Raw genomic sequence first — 16,967 nt, forward strand, 5'->3', positions numbered from 1 at the left:
CCTTGCGGGTAGGGTGGTGCTGGCGGGGAACCACACCCCAGATAATGGAAGTGGCTGGATGGGATTAGACACCTAGTGAGTCTTCAGGCCCTCTCTGGACCCTACATCTCTTTAGCTGCTAACTTCAGAGCCTTTCCCCCTGCCTGGCAGCAAGCAGAAGCCATGAGCTCTGTGCTGTGTGTGGATCTCAAAGAAAGTGCCTCGTCTGTGCTTTGTCTCTAGACGCTCCCCACTTGTATCAACAGCTCTGTGTGTTTTATCCGTATCAGCGTTACACTCTGTATGCCCAGGGACAGCAAAACGTTTGGTGTAAAAGACTAGAAAATTCTCCCTCGCCAGTTTGGCTCAGTGCATAGAGCGTAGGCCTGCAGGCTAAAGGATCCCAAGTCCAATTTAGGTCAAGAGCACATGCCTGGGTTCTGTGCTTGGTCCCCAGTAGGGGTGTGCAGAGGCAGCGAATCAATAAATTTCTCTCATCGTTGATGTTTCTACCTCTCTCTCCCTCTCCCTTCCGCTCTGAAATCAATGAAAATCTATTTTTAAAAATAGCCTTTTACTTTTCAGTTCACTTTTTTAAAAAAAATTGTTCTCTTCCTCCTCTGTTTTCTTGTGCATTGGGCATGGTTAATACTCCAATTTTCAACTTGGTCCTTATGGTACCAAAGGGGCAAACAGGATGGCTACAGACAGGAGCTCACTAGAGCCCTTTCTGAGCACATGGGCCCAGGGTTGTTTGAAGCAGGTCCCGGATGTACTTGTGTGTCTAATTGAGGACAGCGGAGCTGTACATGGGATAACTGGATGGGTCCCCTCTGAAACAGGGTGGGTGTGCAGAAGGCGAGTATCCAAATGCCATAGACCCCAGAGCGACTGAAAGAACAGCAGCTCCAGCCAATGGGGAACAGCTACAAGGGCAACTGGAGATCCTGGCAGAGCAGCTGCCCCCCTCCCTCCCCGAGTCCCTGCCACCCGGTCCAGGCACCCTGTCCTGGCACCATGTCCTATTATTATAAGAATATTATCATTATAGCCGAAACCGGTTTGGCTCAGTGGATAGAGCATCGGCCTGGGGACTGAAAGGTCCCAGGTTCGATTCCGGTCAAGGGCATGTACATTGGTTGCGGGCACATTCCCGGTGGGGGGTGTGCAGGAGGCAGCTGGTCGATGTTTCTCTCTCATCGATGTTTCTAGCTCTCTATCCCTCTCCCTTCCTCTCTGTAAAAAATCAATAAAATATATTTTAAAAAAAAGAATATTATCATTATAATACAAGATAAACGTATTTCTCGGTTGCACAGGACAGAGGAAGGAAGCAGGGACAGGGTTGATTCCACTCGATTAGTTTTGTTTCATTTCGGAATAAATGAATTTAGCCATTGAAACACACACACACACACACACACACACACACACACACACACAGAAACCTATGTTTCTTTAACCGGGTTTTATTTCACATAAAACAGGAAAATATCGGACGGGGAAAAGGTCCCAATCATGGCAGTCACAGTGACCCGCGCCCACAGGAGAACTGTTTTCCTCTGCAGCTCTCCCTGCGGGCTGTCTGCGGGAACCCGGCCCCTGGGCCCCTGAGCTGGGACCCCCTAGGGCAGAGGGCCAGCCCAGGCCTCAGGGTGTTTCCTGGGGACTCCAGTCGCGCTGTGGGAGAAGCTGGTCCCGGGACCCTTGCACCCGGAGTGGGGAGCAGGGAGTCCGATGGGCTCTGGGCAGAGGCGCTGGGCGAGGACACTGGGGGGCGCGGGCCCGCTAAGGCTGCGGAGCGCGGGGCGTGCAGGGCGGCTGTGCGGGGAGCCCAGGCTGCGGGGCCAGCAGCGTGTCCAGCGCCCAGAGCGCCCAGTGCAGGTTGTTCCCCGTGTGCGCCAGCTGCCAGCTGAGCCAGGCGCGCTGCCAGGCCTCGGGCTCCCGGGCCTCGGGCTGCGGGCCACGGGAGGGCCCCGGCAGGAAGGCGCCCCCCGGAGCCCGCAGCTCGTCCAGGCCCACCTGCAGCGCCCCCACTTGGGTGAAGAGTCTGGGCATCAGGACATCCAGGGGCGCGCGGGCTCCTGCAGATGGGCGGCGGCGGCGGCGGGGGCTGCGGGTGCGGCGGCGCTTGGGGGAGGCGGGCCTGCCCTCTGGGTCTTCCTGGCCGCATCCCTGACCAGTGGTCCTCGCTGGGCTTCTGGACCGGGTCCTCCGGCGATTGAGTTGCGGGGGCGGGTGGGCCAAATCTGCGCGGGAAACAAAACAGAAGGGGCCCCAGTGTGAGCGGCCTGGCCCAAGTCCCCAGGGCCCCTTCCCAGTTGCCCTCCCCCACTCCCCACTCAGCCTGACTGCTGGCCCTTCCAGGGTCCGGTGGGAACCGCTGCCAAGCCCTGGGCCTCCGCCTCTCAGCCCTTGGGGGCTCCGGGAGCCTCTCACCAGGTCAGGGTCTGTCCCTCCCTCCCCCGGGTGTCCACACCCCACCTCTGGGAAGGCACAGCCCAGACACCTGCCTCGTCTGTCCTGAGGTCCAGCTCTGGTGCAGGCAGACTTGTCCTTTCTCCTCCCTGGGGTGGGGGATGGCCGTCCCCTCACCTTCTCTTCTGGGTGTCCGTTTTCTTTGGGGCGACTGCTTAGGGGGCCATCAGGGCGTCCCCACCCGTGGGGTCTGGAGTGCCTGGGCCGTTGGCTCTGCCTGGTGGTGGCTGTGGGTGGAGAGGAGAGGAATGAGTGAGAGGTCCCTGGACTCTGTCTGGAAGTCTGGGGGAGAGTGGGGTGGTGCAGGTTCTGAGTTGGACCCGGGTTCATAAAAGCCCCCCAACCGAAGGCTGACTTCTCCCGGTGCCCACTGCCTCCATGGGCCTCTGCCCAGGCTCAGCCTTTCCCGGCACTGTCTATGCACCTCAACTGCCTGGCATGGCTGCTCCAGGGAACCCTCCCTCAGATGGCAGAGCCCAAAACCTAAAGACACCCAGCCTTCTCCGTGGCCTTTACCTTGGCTTTTCCTCACTTTTTTTTTTTTTTTTTTTTATGAAGGAGGGATGGCTGCTTGGCCCACCCCCATAATTGAGAGAGAGAGAAAGAAGAGAGAGAGAGAGAGAGAGAGAGAGAGAGAGAGAGAGAGAGAGAGAGAAGTTAGAAGCCTACCTCCTTTGCTGTGGGAGCCTTTTCCCATCCCTGTGACCTTCTGTGTCCGCCTCTCAGAAGGATGCCAATGGTCTCCTTTTTCTCCAGGGGACAGGCTTTCCTTGGAGGAAATGCTCTCAGATTCCCTGCGGGAGCCACCCGAGTGCTCCTGGCCAGGCCTCCTGCTCCTCCTCACCCTTCCGTGTGGCCCAGGTCTCCCGTCTCAGCAAGGGGTCTGAACACCTGAGGATCTGGCAAGGCAATGAGCAGGTGGCAGGGGGCTGGCTTTTTATGTTTCCCAGAGTTCCTTGCGGGTAGGGTGGTGCTGTGGGGGAACCACACCCCAGATAATGGAAGTGGCTGGATGGGATTAGACACCTATTGAGTCCTCAGGCCCTCTCTGGACCCTGCAACTCTTTAGCTGCTCACTTCAGAGCCTTTCCCCCTGCCTGGCAGCAAGCAGAGGCCATGAGCTCTGTGCTGTGTGTGGATCTCAAAGAAAGTGCCTCGTCTGTGCTTTGTCTCTAGACGCTCCCCACTTGTATCAACAGCTCTGTGTGTTTTATCCATATCAGCGTGGTACACTCTGTATGCCCAGGGACAGCAAAACGTTTGGTGTAAAAGACTAGAAAATTCTCCCTCGCCAGTTTGGCTCAGTGCATAGAGCGTAGGCCTGCAGACTAAAGGATCCCAAGTCCAATTTAGGTCAAGAGCACATGCCTGGGTTCTGTGCTTGGTCCCCAGTAGGGGTGTGCAGAGGCAGCGAATCAATAAATTTCTCTCATCGTTGATGTTTCTACCTCTCTCTCCCTCTCCCTTCCTCTGTAAAATCAATAAAAATATTTTTTTAAATAAAAAGGCTATCGAAGTCAAGGGTGTTGAGTTTGCCTTCTCTGTGGCCACTCAGTTCTGCCCTCTGGCGGGAGAGCCCCCTTAGAGTCTATGCAATGAGAGAGTGCGGTTAGGCTCCCAACTAATGTTTTCCGTGAGGTAGGCAGCAGCTCACATTCAGCTGAAGGCCCGCAAAGGGTTCCTTTTGTTCGTTAAATCTGAAATCTATTCAGTCGACGTTGGCAAAATCAAAGTTTTATTATAGAAAAGTCAGGAGGTACCTGAGCAATTGCAAGGACATTTTCTTAGCGTGGTGAAAGTCTGAAATACTAAAGAAACGTATTGGGGCAGCTGTAGAAGCTAATGAACCATGAATCAAAAATGTGGTCTTAATCTCAACACCTAATGGCATCCCCTCCAGTAGTCAGTGTGCTCATTTGGTTAAGGCAGGTAGGTTTGGTAGGAGTCCGCTAGAACTGCCACAAGGAGGAGCCACAAGCTGACATCACAGACAGCAGACATCTCTGTTCTCAGCGCTCTAGACTAGAAACCAGACCTTCTGGACCTGTGTGTTGGGAAGTCTGGTTTCCTTTGCGCCTTCTCCTTGCTTATAGATGGGCATCTTCTCCCTGTGACTTTACGTGGTCTGCTGTCCTTTTCTGTGGGTGTGTTCCAATTTCCTCTTCTTCGAAGGGCGTCGATTATTTGGGATTAGGTTCCACCCTAATGATCTCATTTTAACTTAAGACCTTTTTAAAGACCCTCTCTCCAGATGCAACCACATTCCCATGCTGCAGGGGTGAGGGCTGGAATGTGGGGATTTTGCGGTGGACACACTTCATCCCATAACAGTTTTTAAGCATTCACCTTGAAGAAACCTAATCTCAACTAAAACCCCCCTAATAACCAGTGTTCTTTGCTGTGCAGGCCCACACAGGAACAGCGCGGCCAGTGTTGCTTAGTAGTTGAGCCTCGACCTATGAACCAGGAGGTCACCGTTCCATTATCCTGGGGTTTGGGGCTTGATCCCCACAGGGGTGTGCAGGAGGCAGCCAGTCAGTGATTCTCTCTCATCATTGATGTTTCTATCTCTCTCTCGCTCTCCCTTCCTCTCTGAAATCAATGAAAATCTATTTTTAAAAATAGCCTTTTACTTTTCAGTTCACTTTTTTAAAAAAAATCGTTGTCTTCTTCCTCTGTTTTCTTGTGCATTGGGTATGGTTAATACTCCAATTTTCAACTTGGTCCTTATGGTACAAAAATGGTAAACAGGATGGCTACAGACATGAGCTGACTAGAGCCCTTTCTGAGCACATGGGCCTATGATTGTTTGAAGCAGGTCCCGGATGTACTTGTGTGTCTAATTGAGGACAGCGGAGCAGTAGATGGGATAACTGGATGGGTCCCCTCTGAAACAGGGTGGGTGTGCAGAAGGCGAGTATCCAAATGCCATAGACCCCAGAGCGACTGAAAGAACAGCAGCTCCAGCCAATGGGGAACAGCTACAAGGGCAACTGGAGATCCTGGCAGAGCAGCTGCCCCCCTCCCTCCCCGAGTCCCTGCCACCCGGTCCAGGCACCCTGACCTGGCACCATGTCCTATTATTATAAGAATATTATTATTATAATACAAGATAAACGTATTTCTCAGTTGCCTAGGACAGAGGAAGGAAGCAGGGACAGGGTTGATTCCACTCGATTAGTTTTGTTTCATTTCGGAATAAATGAATTTAGCCATAGAAACACACACACACACACACACACACACACACACACAGAAACCTATGTTTCTTTAACCGGGTTTTATTTTTCACATAAAACAGGAAAATATCGGACGGGGAAAAGGTCCCAATCATGGCAGTCACAGTAACCCGCGCCCACAGGAGAGCTGTTTTCCTCTGCAGCTCTCCCTGCGGGCTGTCTGCGGGAACCCGGCCCCTGGGCCCCTGAGCTGGGACCCCCTAGGGCAGAGGGCCAGCCCAGGCCTCAGGGTGTGTCCTGGGGATTCCAGTCGCGCTGTGGGAGAAGCTGGTCCCGGCACCCTTGCACCCGGAGTGTGGAGCAGGGAGTCCGATGGGCTCTGGGCAGAGGCGCTGGGCGAGGACACTGGGGGGCGCGGGCCCGCTAAGGCTGCGGAGCGCGGGGCGTGCAGGGCGGCTGTGCGGGGAGCCCAGGCTGCGGGGCCAGCAGCGTGTCCAGCGCCCAGAGCGCCCAGTGCAGGTTGTTCCCCATGTGCGCCAGCTGCCAGCTGAGCCAGGCGCGCTGCCAGGCCTCGGGCTCCCGGGCCTCGGGCTGCGGGCCACGGGAGGGCCCCGGCAGGAAGGCGCCCCCCGGAGCCCGCAGCTCGTCCAGGCCCACCTGCAGCGCCCCCACTTGGGTGAAGAGTCTGGGCATCAGGACATCCAGGGGCGCGCGGGCTCCTGCAGATGGTCGGCGGCGGCGGCGGGGGCTGTGGGTGCGGCGGCGCTTGGGGGAGGCGGGCCTGCCCTCTGGGTCTTCCTGGCAGCATCCCTGACCAGTGGTCCTCGCTGGGCTTCTGGACCGGGTCCTCCGGCGATTGAGTTGCGGGGGCGGGTGGGCCAAATCTGCGCGGGAAACAAAACAGAAGGGGCCCCAGAGTGAGCTGCCTGGCCCAAGTCCCCAGGGCCCCTTCCCAGTCCCCCTCCCCCACTCCCCACTCAGCCTGACTGCTGGCCCTTCCAGGGTCCGGTGGGAACCGCTGCCGAGCCCTGGGCCTCCGCCTCTCAGCCCTTGGGGGCTCCGGGAGCCTCTCACCAGGTCAGGGTCTGTCCCTCCCTCCCCCGGGTGCCCACACCCCACCTCTGGGAAGGCACAGCCCAGACACCTGCCTCGTCTGTCCTGAGGTCCAGCTCTGGTGCAGGCAGACTTGTCCTTTCTCCTCCCTGGGGTGGGGGATGGCCGTCCCCTCACCTTCTCTTCTGGGTGTCCGTTTTCTTTGGGGCGACTGCTTAGGGGGCCATCAGGGCGTCCCCACCAGTGGGGTCTGGAGTGCCTGGGCCCCTGGCTCTGCCTGGTGGTGGCTGTGGGTGGAGAGGAGAGGAATGAGTGAGAGGTCCCTGGACTCTGTCTGGAAGTCTGGGGGAGAGTGGGGTGGTGCAGGCTCTGAGTTGGACCCGGGTTCATAAAAGCCCCCCAACCGAAGGCTGACTTGTCCCGGTGCCTACTGCCTCCATGGGCCTCTGCCCAGGCTCAGCCTTTCCCGGCACTGTCTATGCACCTCAACTGCCTGGCATGGCTGCTCCAGGGAACCCTCCCTCAGATGGCAGAGCCCATAACCTAAAGGGACCCAGCCTTCTCCGTGGCCTTTACCTTGGCTTTTCCTCACTTGTTTTTTTTTTTTTTTTATGAAGGAGGGATGGCTGCTTGGCCCACCCCTATAACTGAGAGAGAAAGAGAGAGAGAGAGAGAGAGAGAGAGAGAGAGAGAGAGAGAGAGAGAGAGAGAGAGAGAGAGAGAGTTAGAAGCCTACCTCCTTTGCTGTGGGAGCCTTTTCCCATCCCTGTGACCTTCTGTGTCCGCCTCTCAGAAGGATGCCAATGGTCTCCTTTTTCTCCAAGGGACAGGCTTTCCTTGGAGGAAATGCTCTCAGATTCCCTGGGGGAGCCACTCGAGTGCTCCTGGCCAGGCCTCCTGCTCCTCCTCACCCCTTCCATGTGGCCCAGGTCTCCCGTCTCAGCAAGGGGTCTGAACACCTGAGGATCTGGCAAGGCAATGAGCAGGTGGCAGGGGGCTGGCTTTTTATGTTTCCCAGAGTTCCTTGCGGGTAGGGTGGTGCTGGCGGGGAACCACACCCCAGATAATGGAAGTGGCTGGATGGGATTAGACACCTATTGAGTCCTCAGGCCCTCTCTGGACCCTGCAACTCTTTAGCTGCTAACTTCAGAGCCTTCCCCCTGCCTGGCAGCAAGCAGAGGCCATGAGCTCTGTGCTGTGTGTGGATCTCAAAGAAAGTGCCTCGTCTGTGCTTTGTCTCTAGACGCTCTCCACCTCCCCATTTCTATCAACAGCTCTGTGTGTTTTATCCATATCAGCGTGGTACACTCTGTATGCCCAGGGACAGCAAAACGTTTGGTGTAAAAGACTAGAAAATTCTCCCTCGCCAGTTTGGCTCAGTGCATAGAGCGTAGGCCTGCAGGCTAAAGGATCCCAAGTCCAATTTAGGTCAAGAGCACATGCCTGTGTTGTGTGCTTGGTCCCCAGTAGGGGTGTGCAGGAGGCAGCGAATCAATAAATTTCTCTCATCGTTGATGTTTCGACCTCTCTCTCCCTCTCCCTTCCTCTCTAAAATCAATAAAAATATTTTTTTAAATAAAAAGGCTATAAATGTCAAGGGTGTTGAGTTTGCCTTGTCTGTGGCCACTCAGTTCTGCCCTCTGGCGGGAGAGCCCCCTTAGAGTCTATGCGATGAGAGAGTGCGGTTAGGCTCCCAACTAATGTTTTCCGTGAGGTAGGCAGCAGCTCACATTCAGCTGAAGGCCCGCAAAGGGGACCTTTTGTCCGTTAAATCTGAAATCCATTCAGTCGACGTTGGCAAAATCAAAGTTTTATTATAGAAAAGTCAGGAGGTACCTGAGCAATTGCAAGGACATTTTCTTAGCGTGGTGAAAGTCTGAAATACTAAAGAAACGTATTGGGGCAGCTGTAAATGCTCATGCACCTTGAATCAAAAATGTGATCTTAATCTCAACACCTAATGGCATCCCCTCCAGTAGTCAGTGTGCTCATTTGGTTAAGGCAGGTAGGTTTGGTAGGAGTCCGCTAGAACTGCCACAAGGAGGAGCCACAAGCTGACATCACAGACAGCAGACATCTCTGTTCTCAGGGCTCTAGACTAGAGACCAGACCTTCTGGACCTGTGTGTTGGGAAGTCTGGTTTCCTTTGCGCCTTCTCCTTGCTTATAGATGGGCATCTTCTCCCCGTGACTTTACGTGGTCTGCTGTCCTTTTCTGTGGGTGTGTTCCAATTTCCTCTTCTTCGAAGGGCGTCGATTATTTGGGATTAGGTTCCACCCTAATGATCTCATTTTAACTTAAGACCTTTTTAAAGACCCTGTCTCCAGATGCACCCACATTCCCATGCTGCAGGGGTGAGGGCTGGAATGTGGGGATTTTGCGGTGGACACACTTCATCCCATAGCAGTTTTGAAGCATTCACCTTGAAGAAACCTAATCTCAACTAAAACCCCCCAAATAACCAGTGTTCTTTGCTGTGCCGGCCCACACAGGAACAGTGCGGCCAGTGTTGCTTAGTAGTTGAGCCTCGACCTATGAACCAGGAGGTCACCGTTCCATTATCCTGGGGTTTGGGGCTTGATCCCCACAGGGGTGTGCAGGAGGCAGCCAGTCAGTGATTGTCTCTCATCATTGATGTTTCTATCTCTCTCTCCCTCTCCCTTCCTCTCTGAAATCAATGAAAAGCTATTTTTAAAAATAGCCTTTTACTTTTCAGTTCACTTTTTTTTAAAAAAAATTGTTCTCTTCTTCCTCTGTTTTCTTGTGCATTGGGTATGGTTAATACTCCAATTTTCAACTTGGTCCTTATGGTACAAAAATGGTAAACAGGATGGCTACAGACAGGAGCTGACTAGAGCCCTTTCTGAGCACATGGGCCTAGGATTGTTTGAAGCAGGTCCCGGATGTACTTGTGTCTCTAATTGAGGACAGCGGAGCAGTAGATGGGATAACTGGATGGGTCCCCTCTGAAACAGGGTGGGTGTGCAGAAGGCGAGTATCCAAATGCCATAGAACCAGAGCTACTGAAAGAACAGCAGCTCCAGCTACAAGGGGAAGTGGAGATCCTGGCAGGGCATCTGTCCCTGCCAGCTGGTCCTGGCATTGGCACACACATATACACACACACACACACACTCACACACATACACATACACACACACACAAACTCACACACACACTCACACACATACACATACATTCTCTCACGCACACACATACACTCACACACATACACACACAAATTCACACACACACACACACACACACACACACACACACACACACACACACACACCAGGGGAGTGATGGAGCCTCGAGAATTTCTGTGATCCTCGAGAGGACCGCGAGGGATTCGCGGTGACCGCTAAACTGTAGGCGCAGAGCTTCGTTCGCTGCCCACCACGGGCCAGCAGAGGGCGCCCGACTCGCGCCAGCGCTAACTGGCGCCCCAGTGGGTGCGGGGAAACGCCCGCGTCCTGGGCTAGGGGTTTGTGGCGCCGCTTCCAGAGTGAGAAGCAGAGCCTGGTTTGAGGCTGACCTTCGTGCCCGTTTGGGACGCCGCCCAGGCTTCTCGACCCCCTGGTGGCTGAGGAAATAGTAAGTAAAAAGCTTCCTTTCTGGGCCCGGACTGCCCAGCCCAGCTTAAATCTCCCTGCGTTGTGCGCAGAGAGTGGTTTCAAACACCAGTTTCCCCCGTGGGAGCCAGGATCTCCGCGGGGAAGGGACTCCGTGTAGGGCTGTGCCAGGGAATGTGCGCAATGAATGGGCAGCAACTGCTGTCGCAGTGAGAGTGCTCACACGTGAGGGGACATGGCCAAAGGATGCTCATGCCCTTCAAAGGAGATCTCGCTGGGCAAGTGGGAGCATCAAAATAAATCGTGATGGTAACAGATTGAAACACATTAAATGAAATAGCAATTGATGAGTCCACATTGACCTAGCTACCTATGTAAACGGGTAGAATAGAAAAATGTTTCACTTTCTAATGAATGTGGAAGCAACGGTGCAATCAGCACCAATAAAATCCATCGTTTTATTCTTGACTTTCTAAAATAACATTTTAGTGAGACTTATTTTTACAATGTATCGGGGCGATGGGAGACTCAAAACCATCACATTTTGTACTAATTTTTTATTTATTCTCCCTGTTTGTGGGGAGAAATACCGACAAATAAAGAGAAAGGGGAAAACATAAATATTGGGACCTTCTGATTGAATGCGTTAGAGACACAGTCTGTACCTGGATAAAACTTGTGACATAATTGCTTTTTTGGTGGGAATAATGAACTTTGCAACCTGTGTCCACCTGCCACTAGCATTTTTATGTCAATATCACCTTTTTCCAGTTTATAATAATTTCATAAGCGAGATCAGATCCAAATGTTGTTTTGTTTCAGTAATGTCAATAAAACATTCTTCAATCATTTCACACATCGTTTTATTACAAACACGCCTAAAAATCTGACTCATGAGTTCATCTGTCGTACAATCAAAAAGTAAAGAGAAGTATTCTGCTTCTTAACTCACATTAGTATTTCAGATCTCACCTAGCTTCTTAGTAGCATAGCATACTCCTTTTGGATTTTATTACATGAATAAGCCTCAGATCCCTTTGCCTCATTTACTACATGATCAGCTCTATAGTTTTACAGTATCTTATATGTATGTACAACAGATTTCAAAAACATGCCAGCATTGAGGTCAAAAATTTCTTGTGATTTTTTTTTTACAAATTCAAAGTTTACTTTTATCAGATAGCACAAGAAAATGAACACAACTATAACCTTAATAATCAGAGGTTGAAGCTTACCCTTAATCTGTACATTTCCTTTATTTCATGACAGTGAGGTTGAACAAAATATTCTTTAAACTTTAATCTTCCCCAGTTTGAGCCACTCCTAGTTAAGTAAATGTGACACGTTTCTTTCCATTTATAGGGTGGCTTTTCCCAGGTCTTTACAGGTGCTCACTACATAGGAGTAGTAGGAATGCTGCTTTGGTGCCTGCATTTCTGTGGGATGTCTGGTGGTCTTTTTTTCTACTTTCAATGGATTGTCTTCTTCCGAAACTGCTTTTAATAACACAGTGGCCTGGCAAGCCCATGTGTGTCGAGAGCTTCTCTGACTACCCTCCTCTGGGCCGTTTCGCTGTTCGTGACATGAGACAGACAGTTGCTGTGGGTGTCATCAAAGCAGTGGACAAGCCGAAACCGGTTTGGCTCAGTGGATAGAGCGTCGGCCTGCGGACTCAAGGGTCCCAGGTTCGATTCTGGTCAAGGGCATGTACCTTGGTTGCAGGCACATCCCCAGTAGGGGGTGTGCAAGAGGCAGCTGATCGATGTTTCTCTCTCATCGATGTTTCTAACTCTCTATCCCTCTCTCTTCCTCTCTGGAAAAAATCAATAAAATATATATATTTTTAAAAAAGCAGTGGACAAGAAGGCAGCTGGAGCTGGCCAAGTCACCAAGTCTGCCCAGGAAGCTCAGAAGGCTAAATGAATATTATTCCCAACTGCCACTCCCGTCTTAATCAGTGGTGGAAGAACGGTCTCAGAACTGTTTATCTCAATTGGCCATTTGAGTTTAATAGTAAAAGTCTGGCTAATGATGACAATGCATCATAAAACCTTCAGAAGGAAAGGAGAATGCTTTGTGGACCATTTGGTTCTTTTGTGTGTGTGGCAGTTTTTAAGTTATTGGTTTTTAAAATCAGTACTTTTTAATGGAAGCAACAAGACCAAAAATCTGTCACGGAATTTTGAGACCCATTAAAATTTTTATTTAAAAATAATAATAAATAAATAAATAAATAAAAACACTGTGGCCTTACTAATATGTACCAAAAACACTTTCAGAAACAGGATTGCTTCTAATACAGAAACAAGGTCATGATTTATGACCTCTTTTTAATTTAACATGAAATTAATCATATTTGCCAAGGTTTCAGTTAAAGTTACATGTTCAGAGTATTCAAACACTTGGATAATTATGAACTTGGTTTTCTATACCAGGCCCTGAAATGAGGGAGAATTGACCATTTCCTGCAACATTGCTTAGCCTTCTATTCTACACTCACTAGTCCTTTTTTTTTTGAACAACCCCTAAACTGAGGACACTAGGAGGTGAACTTTGGAAAAAAAATATCCTTTAGGGTTGATTAGCTTATTTAAGATTTGTATGAATACGTTGTAAGAAAATCTCTTGCTTTAGAGCAATATATTTCCTTTGTTCACTCTGAAAGTCTAGCCACCCAATTAAGAACTAAAGAGAATGAACAAACCATATCTGGGGCTTATCTGTTCATATTTGTTTCTTGATTTAGAAAATGCACAATTGGGACAAATTATGTGAATATCTGCATACACATAAATTTTTTTGCACCAATAATTTTGCTTTAAACCTGACCAGTGGGGACAGGTTTAAATATGTTACTCCAATATGTTACTCCAATAAATGTGACAAAACCATATGGAAATCCCAGGTGCTCAGACTGATTGTCAGCCTGTTTCTCTGATGAAAAGGCTACAGTTCACCCTGGCTGCTTTGCTCAGGGGTTAGAGCATCGGCCTGCAGACCAAAGGATCCCAGGTTAGATTTTTGGTTCAGGGCAGGTACATCAGTTGCGGGTTCAATCCTCACCCACTTCAGGGCTTGTGCAGAAGGCAACCAGTCGATGTGTCTCTCTCACATCAATGTCTCTCTCTCCTCCTCTTCCCTCCCTTCCACTCTCTCTCTAAAGATCCATGGATTTTTTTTAAAAGTGAAGGTGAGGATTTTTTAAAAAGAAGAAAAGAGAAGGCTACATTTTCCCAGTTGTACATATCAGAAAAATAACATTCCTGCAAAGGTTTAATATTCTTGTCTGAGTACTGGCTATGGCAATTTAACAAAAGATCTACACTAATAAAAGAGAAACATGCAAATTAACCATCACTCTGCTACGCCCACCAGCCAATCAGGAGGGAATATACAAATTAGAAGGAGAAAGATGATGGAAGCCCAACTGCTCCAGGTGCCAAGTGGCCGGGCAGGGCAGGATGCCTGCTATGAGGTGGTGGGGGGACGGGGGCGACACTCTGGCCACAGCAAAGATGAAGACTGCAAACTCCAGAGTCTGCAGCGAAGACGAAGGCAGCAGACTCTGGCTGGAGTCTGCAGCAAAGGTGGCAGACTCCGGCCAGAGCGAAGGCCTGGGTCCCAGGTGCCAGAGGAAAACCAGTGCTGGAAACCAAGGGAAGGAAGGCCTATTGCACAAATCTCTTCATGCAACGGGCCTCTAGTTAGATTATAAAACTAAGTGTGAAGAGCTACTTACAATGGTTCTCAATGCTATCTGGCTTTTAATCCTATCACTGTTAAGTCTATTCAGTGGTTACCCAATGCACCCAATATTACTTAGAACAAGTATAACAGAGATAAAAGCTTGAAATTAAAAGACTGGAATCCAATTCTATCATTAATATGCTCTGTAATCTTCAACAAGTTTTTAATTTCTCAGAACCTCATTAATAAAATAAGGATAATTATATTTAATTTTTAGGATTGTTAGAAAAATTAAAGGAGATATTATAGTTAGGGCAATGTTTGGTACCTAATAAAAATTCAGTTAATTGCTTGGAGAAGAAATTGGCTTCATTTATTTATTCAACAAACATTTATTGCGGTTCTACTTGGGCCAGGATTTTATCTAATTACTTGAGATAAGTTGGTAAATAAAACAACTGCTCTGTTGGGAATTTCTGAATTTCATCCAGAAATTCGACTACTAATTACTTACCAAAGAAATGAACACAGTGTCTACTTACATGTATATGAATATTCAAAGATTTATTCATAATATCTCCAAAGTGGTTATAACATAGGTATGCATATATATATTATGGTGTATTCATTCAATAGAAAATTACTTAGGAATATATAGAAACAAATTATTGTCACATGCCATAGCAAGATGGATCTCCAAATGTCACACGGAATGGAAGAACTAGATTAAAAAAGTATAGTCTGTGTGGCTTCCTTTTCATCATCTTGTGATCTTCTAAGAAGTAAAACATGACATTGAAAATTACTCCCACTTTATCTGCTGTTTTTGTTTCTCAGGTTTTATCGATGTCTGCAAAGCATCACTTATTAAAATACCAGGTGGGACACTTAAAAACTCTTCTGTTTTAGAAAATCATGGTGCGACATGGACCAGTAATGTCTGGCGGCCTTTTGACCTGTGACAGTCTCCATGACGGGCATCCCTTCTCAAGGTAGCACTCATCTGGGAGACCTCACTGTCAAGTTCAAAGTTAAATTGGAGACATAACAGGTAAATGTTCCTGTCCTGTCCTGTTTCTAGGCCCCGCACAGATCAGTACAGGAAGATCACAGCACTGCACTCCTCACCCTGGAGGCCAACTGTATGCACCAAGGACAGGATCCTGCACCGTGTCAAAGGAACAGCGTGAGGAGGGCACAGGACACTTACCAGAGAGGGGTATCCCCATCTGGAAATTTCCCTGCAGGCACTGTCTTTATGCTCAAAGAGAGGATCCACACAGGTTCGCCAGGATGCAAACCTGCACTCCAGTGTCCCTGTCACTCGTCAGGTAACTTGGCCACCCAAAACCTTTTCCTCACTCTCTGCCTCATTTCCCTGTGCGTGGCTGCAAGGGGAACACTGTCACCGGTGATGGCTGGCTGACACTTTGACCTGCAGTAACGCCATGGAGCCAGCCAGTGGGAAGAGTCTGCATGTGCCTTCCTCAAGGTACCTACTCAGTGGGGAGACCTTACTGTCGAGTTCAATGTTAAACCACAAACATGGAAGATTCTTGCAAAGCACTGGGCCTGATTCTAGAACCTGTGCCGGTCAGCCCAGGACCCACCACGGCAAGACCCACATCCCACTCAGTGCTCACCCAGCACTGTGTCCACGTGGCAATGGACATTAGTCATGTTCCCCACCCCTTTCTGGGGGTGATGTTGGCGGGAGATGTGCCCTGTGCAGAGGTCTAATGTTGTGTCCCTCGCTTTGAAGTCAGTCCCCACTGTGGGGGCTGGAAAGTACCCTGAATTTCTTGTGGTTACACTGAGATTCCTTGTTTAAAGCTGTAAATGCCAGGTGCCCCGCGCTGTAGTTTTGCTAATAAGACCTCATCTGCTCTCCCTTGTCTTCACCCTCCGGTGGGGAGAGGAGGAGGAGTAACGGGTCCTGCCTCACCCTCCTCCAGCCCCACTCCGGGGTGGGGCGTTCGCCTAGCCGGCCCTGGTCACTCCACACATAGTCACACCCGGGGCCCCTCACACTGGGTGTCCGAGCCTTCCCTGGGGTTGGGTGAGGAAGGATATTTTGGAACCTTAAACAGGCTGCCAAGTAAGAGGCACGTGTGTGTGGAACAGGTGGGGGGGGGGGGAAACTTCACAGCCACCTCCCTGTGTCCTCCCCACGTCGACCACCTCAAACCGAACGGAAGAGCTGGTGTTTCTGGTCCCTTCTGTGCGGAGGATGGAGGGGGAGATGTGCTGTAGATGGACTCCGCCTCCAGGAGAAGGGAGGGCCCTCGGGGGCAGCTGGCCGCTGTCCCTCACCAGCGGGTCCTGTTTCTTCTGCCTCTGAGGCTGCAGGGCCAGCGCCCCCAACCTCCCTCCTCCAAACCCTGTGAAATAAGAAGCTACTGGATCCTCACCCGCCCAACTGGATGGCGGACGTTCAGTTGTGCCCGCCCTTGTCATCTCATGACACACACCCTTCACACAGCTGTACCAAGTTCAAGGTGGCGAGGGAGCAGGACAAGGTCTGGTTTACCTGTGTCTTCGGGTGGAGGCATACTTCTCGTGAAGAGAAGCTTCTGAATGTCTTACAGTATTTCCTAGTGTTCTTCTGTAAACGTACCGAGGAAAAATGAGCAGTTTAAGGAATGGGACCTCTGAGCAGGTACAAGGAAAAGGCCTAGAAAGGATAGGTGTGGGGGACCCCTGTCCGCCTCAGGAAGACTGAAGAGGGTCCTTCCAGGCCCTGCGCCCCAAGTCCTGGGATCCCCTGAACATACACCTCCAAACTGAGCACAGGGAGTCCACCACACATGGCTGCTAGGAGAAACCAATATTGCTCAGGATCCCTGCTGAGGATGAGCAGGGACGCCCCCTGCAGGGGACTGCCAGCTTGAGTGTCAGTAGCTTGTTACAGGCATGCAAGCATTTGCTTCTGGAGATGCGACTACTGGGTGGGTGGGGAGGAGGACAATTCCAGGATGGCGATGGAAAGCATCCTCCGATCCCATCAGCTGAAGCC

General features: G+C 50.6%; 1 long non-coding RNA gene across 1 annotated transcript; it reads left to right on the plus strand.

The window, feature by feature from the left end:
- The first annotated feature begins 10,104 nt into the window (after positions 1 to 10,104).
- On the plus strand, positions 10,105 to 15,791 carry LOC114229397 (uncharacterized). Its single transcript, XR_003615479.2, has 3 exons — positions 10,105 to 10,286; positions 14,861 to 14,943; positions 15,033 to 15,791. It is a non-coding gene; the product is annotated as an uncharacterized LOC114229397 (long non-coding RNA).
- Positions 15,792 to 16,967: the final 1,176 nt, after the last annotated feature.

This window comes from Eptesicus fuscus, chromosome 15 (genome assembly GCF_027574615.1).
Source record: "Eptesicus fuscus isolate TK198812 chromosome 15, DD_ASM_mEF_20220401, whole genome shotgun sequence".
Taxonomy (NCBI): Eukaryota; Metazoa; Chordata; class Mammalia; order Chiroptera; family Vespertilionidae; genus Eptesicus; species Eptesicus fuscus.